Here is a 12,495-nt window from a genome sequence, read left to right on the forward strand (position 1 = left end):
TGCGTGCACTGGGTGGGAGGGGTAGAGAAGCTGGGGGAGTGATATGCATAATAAGCTCTCCTTTCTTCTAGTTGTTTAGGTAGACTAGCTGTGTTTCCTCCAACTGGAAGTTTCATTTTGAAGATGGAGTTCCGCTAGAGGTAGGACATAGGAGGTGTTTCCCTCCCTCCCTACAGATATCTCCAGAACACGAGCTCCGGGTGACCTGGACACTTTCAGATTATAGAACAATTTAATGACTCCGTTGATCTGATCTTTTCCTCTGCTGTTTCCCACACATCCTCAAGATACTTCCATGTGATAAGAAGTACCCACTGTGGGTATAGTATTTCCTTAAAGTTCCCCGGGTGTCATAATCTACACACCTAGATGTACCTATATCTTTTTATTGTATAAATATTAAGGAGTGGGGGTTAGTGTTTGGCACAGCAGTTAAGACTGTGTGGGACACCTGCATCCCATATCTGGAAGCCTGGGGTCAAGCCCCAGCTGTGCTCCCGATTCAGGCTTCCCGCTGATGCACATGCTGAAGGTGGCCAGTGTTGGCTCAAGAAATTGGGTCCCGGACCCTCATGTGGGAGACCTGGATTGAGTTCCCAGCTCCTGGCTTCAGCCTGGCCAAGCTCCAGCTTGTTGCAGGCATTTGGGGAGTGAACCAGCAGGTGGAAGGTCTCTGCCTTGGTCCCTTTCTCTCAAAGAAAATAAGTAAATAACAAGATTTTATAAAAAGAGGGGCTCTCCTGCTACTGATTGTTGTATGGGTCACTTACTGAACCTGAAAGAGACCCTGTGCCTGAGACACTGGGTCCCAAGCTCTAGCAAGCGCATGGGAGAGGGGTTTCCAGCCCTCAACAGACAGAGGTTCTCATATGCAGAGGTGGGGCCAGACCAGGCTTCTGGGAATTTGCTCATCATTTTACAGCCATACCATGGCCCATCCTGAGAAGCTGCAGAGGAACTCCCAGGCCCTCAGGCTCGAAGCTGTTGTTTGGAGGGGAGGGGTGGACTTATGGCCCCTTTGGGTCAGTTTTTTTCTCTCCCTTTTGAGAGACAAACAGGTTACCAGCAATAACAGCTGACAGGATGGTGACAGACAGCGGCCTCCTCTCGCTGGAGTCAAAGTTAATTAACTTGCACTGTACCTTGAACTAGGGCAGCTGGCTGCTAGAGGAGGGCGTTTCTAGGCTGGCGCTTGGTGCTGTCCTGGGCAGGGGCAGGAACTGGAGCTGCTTCACCTCTGTGTGGGATTGTCTCTCCTCTGCTCTTCCGGAGAGGTGACCATTTTCAGATCTGTGGGTGGGGAGGGAGGAAGATCTTCTCTTCCAAAAATAATCTCTTTCTGCAGTGGGGTTTGAAGCTGGACCAAGCAGCCAGTGCTATTTTTACCCAGCTTGCAGTTCAGGGTGTAAATAGCAACTCTGGCTGTTTCTTCCCATAGCTGACAACAGAGGCAACCTCTTGGAGGCAGAGGCATTCTGGCATTTTGCACAGAGGAAACAGGACTCTCGGGCCCAGGGGATGACTCCTCGACCACTGGGCAGGTAGACAAACCGGGGGAGCCCCTCCAGGGTTCTGTCGTCTCCGTCTCTGCTGTGAACACCAGACCCCGAGACAGCTGCGTGGCTGATGCTGATTTAAAGAAGCACAGTGTGGAATCATGGGGGAAAGGCAGGGCCATAAATCCAGGCCTCTGCACCCCGAGGGCTCCGGGAGCTCCAGGAGAACCAGCAGCTGTGGCTCCGGCTGGCTGTCCCTTACCTCCCTCTGCCATTGGCAAGCCCTTCCCCCCCAAGGTTGCTGCCACCCAGGGAGGGTCTCTTGCCCCAAACCCAGCAGATCAGGAGCTGAGGAAAGGCTGAGCAAACGTGTGCTCAAAATGCCAGATGTCTCCATAAATGTTTGCCTCCTAACTCTCCAGGGCACGGAGGCCCCAGGGCCTTCAGTACTGGAGTCGCCTAGAGGTCACGATGAGAAGAATGGCTTCCCCCAGGCTCCCTGTCAGCAGAAGCCGTGGGAAACTCACCGAAGCCTTGGTGATTGGACTGGGTGAGTGGGAAGTCCAGACTCTCAGAGGGCATCTTACTAGTGTGGTTCATGCTGAGATTAACCAGCCACGACTCAGATGTGTGCGTCACCATTGGCCATTCCCTATGACTTCTCTCCCGGGGACTCAACTGGCTCCAACAGCTGTTCTCTGAGGCCAGGTCTCTTACCCCAGTCTGTCCCTAGGGCCTTTGGCCTGAAATAAGAGAGGAATTATGAGTCAGCGAGAAAGATGCTCTCCATTAAGGATTGTACAGCAACTTCTCATGGAACTGCCCGTACCCTTCCTCCAGGTACACATCAATCAATCAGGAAAGTAAAGTGTCTCTCAAATATCTTACTGCATTCTCTGAGATAGGCAGTTACACACGTGGCTCAAGTTGCAGGTTCTTCCAGCAGATGGTTTGATGTGGGGTAAGAAGAAGGACTGGAGGGCAGGTGGACAGCCCAGTAAGCCTCAGATCTGCCTGTGTAGAAGCTGTTTCTATGTAGCATGCTCATAATTGATTCTGAGCAGCTGTTAATTGCAAAACTCACTGCCAATGATCGATAGGTACGAAAGTGGCTTTGGAGAGCTGCTGATGGTAAAAGGAGGGGCAGATGATGGATGACAGAATAGCTTTGAGAAAAAGATGACAACCTATTGTCTCAATCTGCTGTGTCCTAGATTTCCCACTGTTAGCTCGGGTTCCTTCTCAGGACTGGCCAGCAGAGTCTGTGTAGTGACCTCCAGCCCAAAGTTCACCAAGGAGCTGTGCAGCACCAGAGCAAAGCTTTGTCTCAGCAACAAGCTCAGAGGACATCCTCGCCGGGCCCAGTGACGTTCCACAGCCAACACTACAGTTTTCAGTAAAACTCTTTGAGTTTTAAATGTGCTTTTGGATAATTTAGGAGGTTATGATTGTCCGGCTGAGCTAGTAATTAGCTAGTCCACAAAAACTTCAAAGCTACAAACCATGTTTTTTGAGGAAGCCTCTTGAAGCCTGGATGATAAATGTTTACGTTTAAAAAAACCAAACCAAACCAAACAAAAATCCCCAAGAAAACAGAAGCAGGAAAAAGGACCCTGGTGAGTAAAACCAAAAGCATGTGGCGGACAAACACATGGCTGGATGGGCATTTGTTTGGAACAATGCTCGCAGCCCCAGCCTTGACATTAGGGAAACTGGGAATGTGGGACATACTTCCTATGTCTAGTATTTCCTGGAATCCAACTTGGAGTGCCATTTTCCCTTGTGCCATCAAGAGTTAAACTTTGGTTCCCTTCTGCCAGTGACTAATATGCACTGTGTGGCTCTGAGATCATCGAGAAAGAAACTGACAGTCGGCGTGGGAAGTGTGTGAGATTTCAGTGCTCTTGAAATGCCTTTGATGAGCATGGTGAGGGAGCACAGGATCATTCCTCCCCACCCCCACCCCACCCCGTGCCCCTGATTGTATAATCTTGTCGTGAATTCTTGTTTCTTCCTTTGAATTCTGCGTGATTTTACATGAAGCTCCCTAACTCATTTGGGAGCTTGGGATTGCCAGGCTGTGTGAGTGTTTCCAGGGAGAGTGATATTTTAGATGAGGACAAATTCCACCACATTCCCACCCATTTTGATTGAAAACAAAGCAGAAGCAGCTGACCTGAGTAAGATGCAGGTGACGTGTGTTAGGGAGACTGTGCCTTCCCATTCCTGGTGCTTTTGTTCTTCTGAAAGGAGCCCCATTCGCCTCACACTCACATTCTTGGCTTCCCTCCACTCCCACACTCTTCCCAGAGACAGAGGAGTGGTTTAATGAGACTGGTGCGTTTGGAAGGAGAAACCATGTCTCATATCATCCTCTTCGCCTTTCTTCTTGGGAGCAAGTTTTGTTCCTGCGGGGAGGTTCCCACAGGGAGGCCCATTCCTGGCCAGCTGTATGCCAATAAGTGGCTACGTGTGTCTAAGCCTGAGGTTGAGCACTGGGGCGTTCACGTGTCTGGTAATATAAGCCTCATTCTCTACTATCAGCTTCATTTGCAATAAAGTTTGGGTCCTTATTTAGCTTATTGCTATTTGCTGGTTCCATTCAAAACTTACAGATGAGGGAGGGGGACTGCTATTCTGGGGCCTCTTAAAGACCCCAACGTATTCACTGGGAGACTTTGCAGTAAAACAGTTGTGTGAGGTTAAGATCTGGCTTCCAGATCCATATCACCACTTTCCTGAGTAACAGATTTCTTTGCTGTGCAGTGAACACAAAGGAGTTCATGGAAGGTGTTCTTTCTAGCTGAAATGGAGCCATTCAGGTTATTTATTGAATGCCTGCTGTGTGTCCAGAGTCACGATGGCAATCAAGAGTCAGGGACTTTGTTGTCATACACTTGGTAACCTAACTATGATCTATTGGTTATAATGCTTAATGTTTCAAGCAAAATAAAACAACTTCATATAGGCTTAAGTACTAAAGGGAATTTATTGGCCCATTTGCACAATTTGATCCAGGATTCAAATAGCACGGATCCATTTCTTGACTGCCTTTTCTGGGCTGGATTCATCCTTCAGCCGACACATGACACAATGTCTCTCTCCTGGAAGTTTCTAGCATCCCAGGATGGCTGCAGCAGAGTTAAGGCATCCCATTTCCCAGGATGAGAGGAGTCCAGGTCCCAGCAATCTTGGCAGACTTCTGAGATCCCCTCTGATTAGCCCATCTTGGGTCATGAGATCAGTGTGGAGAATATGCTGGCTGGCTTACATCCAGTGGGGATGACCCCTGAATGTGGGAAATTTGGGCCCAAAACTTGGGCACCTGATAGGAAGGGAGAAGGGGCCACAATCATACCTGCCCACCATAGATGGAAAAGACAATGAATACCGTTACAATTCTGCCCTGAGAGCACTCATCTGCAGAAAAGGGAGATATTCTGTTATGGCCTGGTGAGCCAAGCATAGCTCTAAGAACTCAGAAATGTGGATTCTAAATTCTGTGTGGGTCCTTAGCAGACCCCAGGGATGCTGCAGAGGTTAACAGACTGTTCTGTTCCAGCCCCTCAGTAATTGCCCTCGGGCTGGATTCTCCTGTTCCGTGATCCTTTGTCTCTTTTGAAAAAAGTTTGACTTATTTATTTGAAAGGTGGAGAAAGAAAACTAGAGATCTTCCATCTGCTGGTTCACTGCCCCAATGCCCACAACAGCCAGGGCTGGGCCAGGTGGAAACCAGAGGAGTTGGGAACTCAGTCTGAGTTTCCCATCCTGGGGGCAGGGACTGAGGTACTTGGGCCATCACATGCTGCCTCCCAGGGTGCACATTAGCAGGAAGTAGGATTGGAATTGGAGCCAGGACTTGAATCAGGCACCATGATATGGTCTTACCCAGCAAATGCCCACCCCCTTTACTCTCCTTGAAAAGGAGGATAATAATGTCCTGAGAGGGACACCAAAAGGATGACTGAGTGACAGCCACGAGTCACTAAATAAACCAAAACTATCTACTGGTGTGTGTGTTATTCTTTCAGATTTAAGGACCTTCAGCTGCTGGCTTAGGGACTAAACGTTAACCATGCTGGGCAGATGATCAGCTGACGCGAGCTTTTAGCCCAGGAGACTCCAGACCTTCAGCGTTCTAAATTTAAAAGATCTGCAGAACAAGATACAACCCAAACGAACTGCAAGGAGACAGAAATGTAGTCAAAATGCAGTCAGGGAGGGTGCTCTGGCCAAACACCACAGCCAGCCCACAAGGTGTTCCCGGCACTGGCCGAGCACTGCTGGTGCCAGAGCAGTCCTTTGTTTCTTCACTCAACACATGTTTTTTGGCACTTTCCATATAAGAGGTTACAGCAGGAATACAGAGGGAGGCCCTTAAATCCTTTTTAGAATAAGGAAGGGATCTCCCTTTCTAAATAACTAAATTCTAAGAAACCATATCCAAAACTAAAATAAATTAAAGATCCACTGTTATGTCAGGGACAGAAAAGACAGAGTCAGTTTCATTTTGGGGGAGGAAGTTGGAGAAGAAATGGGTCATGCCTTGGACTGAGTGAACTGACCTTCCCCAAGACAAACAAATGAAACAGATCTTCAAAAAAATTCATAGTAAGTGCATATTACGGAAAAAAAAAACTATGCATGGACTTCAAAAATCTTTGCATCAAAACTTATCTTTTAATTTCATTTTCCACGAACTTTTGGAAGTGCCCTTATGGGCTAAGTTGAGAGATTGCAGTCAAGTTATGCAGTCTTTTTTTGAGGTCTCCAAATAGATATGACTCAGTCCCCTGAACATCCCACAGCAGCAGTTTAGTTGGACTTTTCCTATTGCTCTTGTTCTGACTTGAATCAGTCAATTATTTATTCATTCCCTTATTGATTAATTTACTCATTGAACACTGATGAAAGACTTGGTATGTGCCAAAGGCCAGGGTATAAAACGGAGTGAGACACAGTTCTTATATTCTAGGAGCACAGCCCAAGGTGGAAGGAGGTGTATAAAAAAATCATTATAATAAAACATGAGAGCAACTATACTAGCAGCCTGCTCTGAATGCTCAGAAGTGAAATCTTAGGGCTGGTGCTGTGGCATAGAAGGTTAAACCTCCACCTTCAGTGCTGGCATCCTGTATGGGCACCGGTTCAAGTATTGGCTGCTCCACTTCTGATCTAGCTCCCTGCTAATGTGCCTGGGAAAGCAGCAGAGGATGGCCAGGGTACTTGGAGCACCTGAACCCATGCTGGAGACCTGGAAGAAGCTCTTGGCTTCAGCCTGGCCCAGCCCTGCTTATTGCAGCCATTTTTGGGAGTGAGCCTGCAGATGGCCCTAATGGCTGGACCCTCATTGCTTTTGCAGGTGCATTAGCAGGGAGCTGTGTTAGAAGCTGAATAGCCAGGACTTGAAACCAGCACTCTGATATGGGAGGCTGGTGTAGCAAGAGGCAGCTTAATCTGTTGCACCACAATGCTGGCCTTATCAAAAATTTTAAAAACAAGAGGAGGTGGAAAAGGTAAGCTCAGTAAAAGGTGGTGCTTCACAGGTCTTGCTGTGGCTTTGGACTTTACAGATAAGAGGGATTTGTTGAAGGATTTGAAGTGCAGGAGTGACAATATTAGGTTTGGGCTTTCGAGAGACATTCTGGCAGCAGTGTGAAGGGGAGTGAAGTGGGGTGGGATTAGAGGCAAAGGAGTCAACAGGAAGCCTGCTCCAGGAATCTAGGTGAGAAGTAATGAGTCTCCGTTGTTGAAAAAAGGGGACGGATGGGTTCAGGGAAGAGTCGAGAAAGTGGATCAACAAGACTTGATTGGAGGGGAGATGATATGGGAAAGGAAGGAGTTAAGAGTGATTTAGATGTCATTCGGCTGCACAGCTGAGGAAATGAGGCATCGGTTAGCCACAGCAGCTAATAGAAGAACAGGAGAAAAGATAATGACACACTGAGGATGCCCACATGACATTCAAGTGGGCGAGCCCCACTGGCAGTTAGAAGCACCAGTCTAGGCCAGGCGTTTGGCCCAGCTGCTTGGAACACACTCATCCCATATCAGAGTGCCTGGGTTGCAGACCTGGCTCCATTTCTGATTCCAGCTTCCTGCTAATGTACACCCTGGGAGGTAGCAGATAGTGGCCCAAGGAATTAGGTCCCCACCACTCACATGGGAGACTCAGGTTGAGTTCCAAGCTTTGAGCTTTGGCCTGACCCAGCCCTAGTTGTTATGGGTATTTAGGGAGTGAACTAGCAGATAGGAGCTGTCTGTCTCTCTCCTTCTGCCTTACAGATAAATAAAAAAAAAAATTAAAAACATTTTTTTAAAGAGACCTTACTTTAGAATTGATGAGAGAGATGGAGGTAGACATCAGGTATGGGATTGGTGCCAAGGATGTGGACCTAAATGACCCAGACCTCATCCAGCTGAACGGTGAGAAGTGCAGGGGCACCAGGACAGGCCTTGGGGAGCATTAACATAGGCAGACCGGCCAGGCAAGAGGAGCCAGCCAAGGAAAGTAAAGAGAGTCTCCAGAGAAGGGCCAGGTAAACCAGGAAGGAAGAGGAGAGAGCAGCAATGAAGCGGGTTGGAGCTGCTGAGAAGTCTGGTATAGCATTTGTGACAGTTCCATGTTAAAGACTAAAGCCTTGGGGTCAGTGCTGTGGCACAACGGGTTAAAGCCCCAGCCTGCAGTGCTGGTGTGGGGAGCAACTGGGACTAGACTGTTACTGGAATTAAGACTTATTCTATGCATCTGCTCTCCCACAATATGGCGCTGGGAGAGGAGGAAACAGCTTCTACACAGCTGCCTCCAGTTCAACCAATAAACAGCAGGACCTGCTCCTGATTGGAGAGCAGCGTACTCGGCGTGTGCGTAGCAGAGGACTATAAAGGAGGAGAGAGACAACATGCACCAGGAACATCTAAGGGGAACACCTGAGCAACATCTGAGCAGCCTCCGAGAAGCCTCCGAGAAGCCTCCGAGAAGCCTCCGAGAAGCCTCCGAGAAGCCTCCGAGAAGCCTCCGAGAGAGCCGGCCGGCGGTGTGCCGCTCCCCTGCGGAAGTGGGAAAGTGGCAGGGGGAACCGCCCTTCCACGGAGGTGGAAGGGACGGTAGCCAACCCGGGAAGAACCAGCAGCAAACCCGGGAAGGGCCGAGCAGACAAAAGAACAGCGCAGGGTCCTGTGTCGTTCCTCCACGAAGAGGGGGAGCGACATAATGGTGCCGTGACTCGGATAGGAAGCCTAGGCAGGGTTTAGTGTTGTTCCTCCGCGAAGAGGGGGAGCGACAGCTGGCATCCCATATGGGTGCCAGTTCAAGTCCCGGCTGCTCTACTTCTAATCCAGCTCCCTGCTAATGTGCCTGGGAAAGCAGCAGAGGATAGCCCAAGTCCTTGGGCCCCTGCATGCACGTGGGAGACCCTGAGGAAGCTCCTGGCTCCTGGCTTTGGATAGGCTCAGCTCCAGCCATTGCGGCTATTTGGGGAGTGAACCAGTGGATGGAAGATCTCTCTCTGTGAGTCTCTACTTCTCTCTATAACACTCTTTCAAATAAATAAAAATAAATCTTTTTTAAAAAATTTATTTGCAAGTCAGAATTACACACAGAGAGAAGGAGAGGCAGAGAGAGAGGTCTTCTGTCACCCGCTGGTCCACTCCCCAATTGGCTGCAATGGCCAGAGCTGTGTTGATCTGAAGCCAGGTCTCCCACATGGGTGCAGGGGCCCAAGGTCTTGGGCCATCCTCTACTGCTTTCCCAGGCCATAGCAGAGAGCTGGATGGTAAGTGGAGCAGCCGGGACTCGAACCAGCACCCATATGGGATGCTGGCACTGCAGGTGGCAGCTTTACCCACTACACCGCAGTGCCGGCCCCATAAAAATAAATCTTAAAAAAAAAAAAGACTAAAGCCTTTGGCAGCATGAGCCCCTGGCACAGTACTTTGCATAAGGCAGGCAGTGTATATATCATAGTCTATACATACACATAAAGGTGTAGCAATTCAAAGACTTCTAGTAATTCCTAGATGCCCAGAGACCTCAAAATCAGATTCACTGCTATTTTAAAGCATTATTTTAGGGTCAAATCAGCTGGACGAAAGGTACAATTAGCACAGTAATATGCAAAGAGGTCCCAGACTTTCCCAAATTTTATTATGAAACCACTGTTACCCTGTCGTGTGTTTCTTTGTATTTAGTCTTCAGCAGGAGAAGATACACGGTTAATGCTATAAGATGAGGAAGCTGTAGGAATACAGTTCATCAGAATGAGGAAGAAGGAGTTCAGCTGCAGTTGCTAGAATGCAGAAATTGGTGTCAATGTGTCTGACATTTAGAAAAGTGGTTCCGAGGGCAACTGCACAGTGTTTCAGAACCTAAGCAATGTCTCCTCCAAATGTCACACAAAGCTACAGTTCGTTTGCATTTACTCATTCTTTCAGCACTGTTTGAGCACCTCCTGTGTTCTAGATATCGTGCTAGGGATACCGTCCCATCCCTCAAGGAGTCCATCATCCAGGGAGGATATAGACAAGGACATGCCATGAAAAGATGCCATGACTGGGGCAAGCACTTCAGCATGCAGCCCAGCACAGAAGGTCGGCTCAACACGGAGGGCGGGCAGTGAGGTGGTACATGAGCAGAGTGGCTCCCAGAGGAGACAATGCCTGCCATGTGACAGAAGGCGGCCATCGGTGCTACATCAAGGGGAGATCAACTGCACAAAGGCATTGCAAAAAGGTCATGGAAAATGGAGTGAAAAAGATAAGTTTATTTTGAAATCCATGCATATGATGCAAGAAAAACAGAACTCGTTATGGCTGAGCATAGAGTCAGGGCAGGGAAGGGCAAGAGACCCGGTCAGGCTCCTGTCAGCCCTCTAAGGAGTTTGAACTGTAGCTTGAAAGCAATGGGAGCCCCTGAAAGGTTCTTGTAGAGGACTTCGGAGGAAAGCATTTGCTTTGGGCATTTATATTTCTCACTCTTTCTTTCCTTCCTGCCTTGCTTGTTGCCTTTGAAAATTGCAGCTGTTCTGGCCTATACGTAAAGAGGATAAGGACAAGGGGTTTGTTCAGGGTTTCCTCCTGCTTGGCGTAGAGAAAAGGCAGAAATTATAGGTCCCTGAAACCTGACTTTTGATGACAATGAGAAGAAAAGAAGAGGATCCTAGAAATAATTCTTAGCACCTAGAAACTCTCCTTCCAGCTGAATCTGGGGATGACTTGGTGTTAATAGTGGTGCTCTCACCTGTGGGGTGTGGGCAGGGATCTTAACTGTAGAGAGGTCGACATCTGTGCTGCTTCAACTGGGGTCCCAGAACCAGCAGAATGAGCACCAGCTGGGAACCAGTCAGACCGTGATCTCTGAGCCCCACCCCAAACCCACTGAGTCAGAACCGCATTTTCACCAAAGCTGCGCCCTGGTGATTTCCAAGCAGACTGGCGTTTGAAAAGCCATGATCTACAGGATAAGAAAACTGCCTCGCTGGTAAACCTTCTGTGGCTATGATGCAAACTGTGTTTGTTTTGTATGACTGATGGATGCATAATGAGTTTGTCAGCCTCTCCGATTACGAATTTATGTACAAAAGTAAACTCAGTCAGGGTTTAAACCATTTCTACTCAACCGAGAATTCCTAAGAAATCTTCTCAGAGCCCACAGTGGCTGATGGTTGAAAAATTCCTTCTTTTCTCCCCCCTATTGTGGGAGAATTATACATAACTTGACCATTTAAGCATTTTTAGGTGTCTAGTGACATTGTGCTGCCATCACCACCTCCCATCTCGGGAACATTTTCATTTTTCCACACTGCAATTCTGGATGCATTAAATAATAAATTCCCAGTGCCTACTTTCCCTAGCCCCTGGCAGCCTCTTTGAACGTGACTATGCTAGGTACTTCATACCAGTGAAATCAGACAACATTTGTCTCTTTGTGAATCATTTCACTGCACATTATGTCATCAAGTTTCATCCATGTCGTGCTGTGTGTCAGAATTCCCTTCCTTTTCAAGGCTGAATAACACTCCACGGTGCCTATGTGCACACCCCCACTTCAACCATGCTTGGGTTGCTTCCACCTTCCGGCCATTGTGAGTAATGCTACCAAGAACCTGACTGTAGGGAGAATCGTCCTTACAAGCCACGTGGGTGCCACACAGGCAGGGCCCCCCTCCCAGCGTCCACATCATCTGCAAGAGGCGAGCTGCAGCAAACACAAAATTCATAGCACGTGAGTGTGTGCGATGGCTTTTCCTTCTTCGGTCCCATCTCTAGTGGTCTGCTCGGTAAGAAAAGGGAACTGGCTCCTGTTGGGAGCAAAATGTCTGTTCCTTTTAGTGTCTCTGTCATGGAGCAGCAATGTCCTGAATATAAACTCAGAGCCAAGACATTAATTTGCGAGGCCCATGTATTGATCTGGTGACACCAGTCTTTTCCCCTGATGCCATTGCTCTCAACCCAGATTATCTGTGTCCCTCTGGGAGCCACCTGATTCCAGGTGTAGCGGGCAGCTGGCAACCGGCTGCCTGCTGAGGGGCTCTGACAGAAGCCAACGGCTGCCCGCTCTGGGTCGCCGCGCGCCTTCCCAGCCAGTGTTGCTCAAGGGAAAGGGCAGATGACCACCTGGCCGGAGTCGGCGACCCCCAGCAGGGCTCAGGCAGGGGGAGGACAGCCTGAGCTTATGGGCGAACTACTGTAAATAATCCCCTGAGGGGCGGAGTTTCCCCCAGACGGTCGCCCCTCTCTCCTGGGATCTGGCGGGCTCGCCTCACGCGCGTCCCCTCAGGCCGCCAGCGGGCCCCTCACGTGCCCTCCAGACCTGCCGGAAGAGGAGAGGGTTCCATCGCGCCAGCTCGCTGGGAAACAACACGGCAGCGGGTCGTGTCTGCTGTGGAGTCGCTGTTGTTTTGCAGCCCGCGTCTAGACGTGACGCCCGCCACAAGGACGGCGCCCCATTTGCTTGTCACTCCGAGCCCCCGCTGAGGAAATCTGATTAAGAGCTTTCCCG

At 49.1% G+C, this 12,495-nt stretch overlaps 1 long non-coding RNA gene across 1 annotated transcript; it reads left to right on the forward strand.

The window, feature by feature from the left end:
• LOC103351533 (uncharacterized) lies at window positions 1-4,069 on the forward strand. Its single transcript, XR_519297.4, has 4 exons — window positions 1-140; window positions 1,439-1,541; window positions 1,919-2,046; window positions 2,711-4,069. It is a non-coding gene; the product is annotated as an uncharacterized lncRNA (long non-coding RNA).
• Window positions 4,070-12,495: the final 8,426 nt, after the last annotated feature.

The sequence above is a fragment of the Oryctolagus cuniculus genome, chromosome 17 (genome assembly GCF_964237555.1).
Source record: "Oryctolagus cuniculus chromosome 17, mOryCun1.1, whole genome shotgun sequence".
Taxonomy (NCBI): Eukaryota; Metazoa; Chordata; class Mammalia; order Lagomorpha; family Leporidae; genus Oryctolagus; species Oryctolagus cuniculus.